The sequence below is a fragment of the Trichosurus vulpecula genome, chromosome 6 (genome assembly GCF_011100635.1).
Source record: "Trichosurus vulpecula isolate mTriVul1 chromosome 6, mTriVul1.pri, whole genome shotgun sequence".
NCBI lineage: Eukaryota > Metazoa > Chordata > Mammalia > Diprotodontia > Phalangeridae > Trichosurus > Trichosurus vulpecula.
The window spans coordinates 224508501-224514160 of NC_050578.1; positions in this window are offsets into that span (position 1 = coordinate 224508501).

The following is a 5660-nucleotide window of genomic DNA, read 5'->3' on the forward strand; positions in this document are numbered from 1 at the left end:
GGGTGAACCTACTCAAGATATCTGTGATTTCCTGCTGTGTAAAAATCCTCCAAAACCAGCCTAAACTGAGTAGTATCACCTTCTGTTTCCTGCCCCCTCCTCTCTATGGGGTGCACTCCTCTTTGAGAAGTCTGGTGTGATACTGTCTCACTGTCTTTGTGAGAAGTGCCCTGCAACAAAGTATCACTTTGTACCAGAGGTTTTGACATTGTATCCTCCTGTCTAGCTTCTCTGACCCTGTTACCATGGTAACCAGACTGACTGCTCGGCTCAACCTCAGTGGAACTGAGGTTCACTCTTGACCTCCTTGGCTCCCTCTGCCTTCCAGCTGAATTTACAACAAGGCGGTTAGCTTCCTGCTCTTCTGCCAGCTGAGTTTCCCCATCTTGCTATTGTGTAGGCTGAGTATTTTCAGACGTTTCAGCAACTGTCTGAGCCTGATCTCTCTCTATTAATAATCTGTTTCTGTGTTCACATACAATATGATAGGCTGTGAGTAAAATCCAGCCCTGTCTAGAGATTGCTCTTGGGATCCTCATTCCTGGCTGTGTTGGTAAGCAAAATGGGCTCTTAGCACTTAGTTCAACCAAGTGCCCTTGAAGAGTTTAACTTTTGTTCCCTTTGAGTAATTCCGTGTGTTTCATTCAGCCTTACTAGGTGCTAAGCCCAAGGCCCAAACCCCTATTAGGTGTAAAACCTATGTAGGTGTGGATTGGCAACTAAGGTGGGGCCCAAGGTGGGGCTAACTCCAGGGAGGGCCTAGTTTACATGTCTGGGACAGCAGAGGCTTTTAGATCAACGTGGGTTTAAGTCGCCTCTTTGTGACGATTCTAGGTCACATGGGTGAGTAACATGTGTGACTCACCCCTGACCCTAAAAAAGATATAAAACCAGGGGTTGGCTTTCTATTCTTTGGAGCTCTTACCCACAGCCGTGGTGGCGCTCGTGACTCTGGACCAGCCCTTGTTACAAGCTCCCGGGCTGAACCTAGATGTTGGTAACTATGAATCTGTATTTGGTCTGTCTGTTGATGTTTGTAACTTGTTTGTAATTTGCTCTGAAGTTCAAGGTGCTGGCTTTTTCCCCTGAACTAAGTGAATGATATTTGTATGCTGAATTAAAGTAAGCTTGTCAACCCCTTAACCTTGCTTTCCTTAGTTAAGCAGATCAAAAGAACCTGTGCTTTTTCAGTGTGTTGGCAGCTTTCTGGGTGCTGGTTGTTGGTGGATCTTGCACCCCCACAGAAGCTGCTAGCCGGATTGTTGAAACACTGGCTCAACAGTAACCTCTCTGAGGCATCGCTCCAAATCTCTGGGTCCTCCACCCTGTAGCTTCTTCCAGTCCTCACAGAGACCAGTGCCCTTAGACTATTCCCTTGCTAGGGAGCAATAGGTTATATCCTCCCATCCTGGGACAACCATTTCTTCTTCTAAAGCCCTTCTACCTCTAAATAGAGATCTTATACCTTGCAATCCCACCCTCCTAGTCACCAAATGAAACAGTAAGGCAGTAATAACAATATAGATGATAATTGTCAAAATGCCTATGTGATTCTGTATCACAAAGTATACAAGACTCTCCACATAGAAGGTAGAAGAAGTAAATCATTTATTCAGACACCAGAAAACCATAACCCATAACCAAATGCTCAGCTCCCACAGCCAATGAGTCCACTTCACCATAACAGCAAGGAACCCAAAGCGTTCAATACAGAATATCACAACTTGGAGCCTCAACATCCCAAAAGCTTTCTGACCCCCTGCTGGGATCTTCCCCAAAACAAACTCACAGTACAGCTAACTCAGCCTGTTCAGTTCTAACAATCATGAGGGCAGCCATTAGCAGCCACCAGCAGCTATAACATCTCTCTCTCTCTCTCTCTCTCTCTCTCTCTCTCTCTCTGTCTCAGTATTTTCTGTGACATAACTTCCTTTTCCTGTCAGAAAGCTCCTCCTACCACGTAACTTAGGCTTCCTGTGATGTAAGCAGGTCACATGGCCTATTAAAGGGTAGGAAAGATCTTCAAATCAAAATTGCCGCTACAGATGGTCAGGGAGAAATAATTTGGTCCAGAAAGTTACAGAAGAGTAGATGTGGTTCATGGTTCTAGAACTGAATATGTAGGGGGTAAGGGGTGGGAACACATGCTACTGGCTGCCAAGGCTGTGGAGGAGATGGCCAAAGAAGAGAGAATGAAGTGAAGCATGATGGTCAAGGTTTTCCTGAAATAGTGGTCCAGAAGATACAGTCACCAATCAGGACAGTGGGGTCCCAGGACAAAAGTGCTCGTAAGGCAGTTTCTAGTGTGGTTAATGAGATTGTGGAGAAAACAGCTTGAAACTCTCAGGTTAAGGAGAAAATATTGTAAGCAGCCAGAAAGAAACAATTTAAATATCAAAAATCCACAGTTAGGATCACACAAGATTTAGTGGCTTCTACCTAAAAAGGAGCCATTTTGCCTTATTATGGAGGAAAAAATGTAATGGCTTATTTTACCGACTTTTTTTCTAAAGCAGAAAGACTTTTGCTTTAGTTGTAAAGAAGGGAATACAGGATAAAGTGTTTGGTTTGATTTCTCTTTCATTGTACACTGCTTCTGAACAGCTAATTGTTCTCAGCTGTCTAAATAAAATGCCTCTAAAATGGTTAAAAATTAAAAGGAGCAGAGGGCTTGGAATATGACACTGTGGAAGGCAATTCAACCAAGAATCACCTACCCAGAAAAACTGAGTATAATGCTTCAAGGGAAAAAATGAACATTTAGTGAAATAGAGGGTTTTCAAGTATTCTTGATGAAAAGACCGCAGCTAAATAGAAATTTTGACATTCAAATACAAGACTCAAGAGAAACATAAAATAGTAAACATGAAAGAGTAATCATAAAGAACTCAATAAAGTTAAATTAAACAATTAAACAATAAAGTTTACATTCCTATATGGGAAGAGGATACTTGTAACTCCTAAGAACTTTATCATTTTAGAGCAGTTAGAAGGAGTCTACATAAACAGAGGGCCTGGGTGTGAGTCGATTATGTTGGGATGATCTCCACAAAAAAGTAGGGATGAGAAAGAGGGATGCACTTGGAGAAGACAGAAGAAGCAGAATGTGGAAAATTTTCTCACACACAAGAGGCATATGAGTGGAAGGGAAAATAGTGGGGGAGGTTTCAGGCAATGTTGAGACCTCAGTCTCATCAGAATTGGTTCAAAGAGAAAAGAATACAGAGAGAGAGAGAGAGAGAGAGAGAGAGAGAGAGAGAGAGAGAGTTGTGTATAGAAATAGGAGGGGAAGAGAATAAGAGAAAAGGGTGGAGATGATAAAAGAGCAGGTGGATTAAGGAAGGCAGTGGTTAGAAGCAAAACAGACTTGAGAAGGGACAGAAGGATAACAAGAGGAAGAGAAGAATAAACAGAAGACATTGGCAATACAGAGTTAATAATCACAACTGTGAATGGGAACATGATGAGCTTACCCACAAAATGGAAGTGGATAGCAGAATGGATTAGAAGTTAGAATCCAATAATATGCTGCTTACAAGAGACATACTTGAAATGGAAAGACATACACTTATAGTTAAAATAAAGGTCTGGAACAGAATCTAATGCGCTTCAACTGAAGTAAAAAAAAAGAGATGGCAATTGTGATCTCAGATAAAGCAACAGCAAACCTAATTAAAAGAGATAATCAGTGAAACTACATTTTGCTAAAAGGTACCATAGACAATGAAATAATATCAAAAAATTGTACAGCAAGTTTCTCTAATAAAGGCCTCATTTCTCAAATATATAGATAACTGAGTCAAATTTATAAAAAATAAGAGTCATTGCCAAATGACAAATGGTCAAAGGATATGAACAGGCAGTTTTCAGAAAAAGAAAATAAGGCTATCTATAATCATATGCAAAAATATTCTAAATTACCATTAATTAGAGAAATGCAAAGTAAAACAATTTGCTATTAATTTAGAAAGGCCAAGGTCATCCATTGCATCCCCAGTCATCTTGACTTTTGACTTGCCACTGGACTTTGGTGACCCTGGAGGAGAGAGTGATGACAACTTTGAGCAGCTCTGCCTCAATTAAATCCAATTCACTTGTAAGTCAAAACATAACCCTCATAACGATTGGTCCTCTTCAAGAATGAAGAATGAACAACAAAACAACTCTGAGGTACCACCTCATAAATGACAAATGCTGGAGGGGATGGGGTAAAATAAAGATACTAATGCGCTGTTGCTACAATTGTGAACTGGTCCACCCGTTCTGGATAACAATTTGAAGTTAGGTCCAAAGGGCTATCAAACTGTGCATACCCTTTGACCCAGCAATACCACTACTAAGTCTGTATCCCAAACCAATAAAAAAATTAAAAGGACTAATATGCACAAAAATATTTATAGCAGCTCTTTTTGAGATGGCAAAGAATTGGAAACTGAGGTGTTGTTCATCATTTGGGGAGTGGCTGAACAAGTTGTATCATATGATTGTGATGAAGTACTATTGTGCTATAAGCAATGATGAAGGGAGTGATTTCAGAAAAAACATGGAGAAACCTCTATGAGCCCAACGCAAAGGAAAGTGAGATGAACCAGGAGATCATTGTGCACAACAATGTTATACTGATAATCAGCTGTGAAGGATTTGGCTATTCAGATCCATACAATGATCCAAAAAAATTCCAAAGGACTGGTGATGAAAAATGCTATCCACCTCAAGAGACAGAGCGATGATGAACTCTGAATGCAAACTGAAGAATAATTTTCTCACTTTACGTTTATTGGGTTTTTTACACTAGAGCTAATGATTTCACATGTATAATTGATATGTTGCTTGCCTTCTCAGTGGGTAGGGGAGGAGTAGAAGGGAGAAAAAGAATTTGGTACTCAACGTTTTAAAAAGAAAAGAATGCTAAAAATAAATAATATTTTAAAAGTAACAAAAAAAAGAAAACAGCTGAAAAGTAGGAAGGGAAAAAGAAAAAAGAGGCATAATTCACCAGTGGCTCAGAGCTAATTTCCTAATTGGACAGATACATGAATCTACACATCACCGTGATAACAATCTTGTACTGACCTGCAGAGAGAGGTAAAAGTGACGCATAGAAGGTCACTGACTCTTTGACAACTCTAGAGAGCACAGCAGTGAGCAATACTTCTACACAACAGGACATGTACAAACCTCCAGGATGAATGGGGGACTCCCCAGTGAATGGTTACCAATGCCCCCTGGTGGCTACAGCAATAACTGACATTTATGCAGCACTTTAAGGTATTATGGATGTGAATATGAAGAAATAGGAGTTCAGAGGTTTAGTGACTTACCCATGGCCACAATAGCCAATAAATTTCAAAGATGGAATTTTCTCCTGACTCCAGGGAAACTACAGATCACTATTTAAATACAATTACCACTTCAACCTATATGTCCACCGCTATTGACTTGGATAGCTCTTACCATAGTGTTTGGAACTCCCAAGCTATGGTGCAGCCATATTTCTTTTCCTGCCTCCAAGATCTAGGCAGTTTGGTGACAGCAGAGATCTGACTAGTTAAATAAACTCAAGTCCAGGATCCTCTGAATCATAATGTAACCCACAATGGCTCTGAGGATACTCATCCCAACTCCCACTGTCACAGATGAGCCTTGGCTGCATCTCCCAC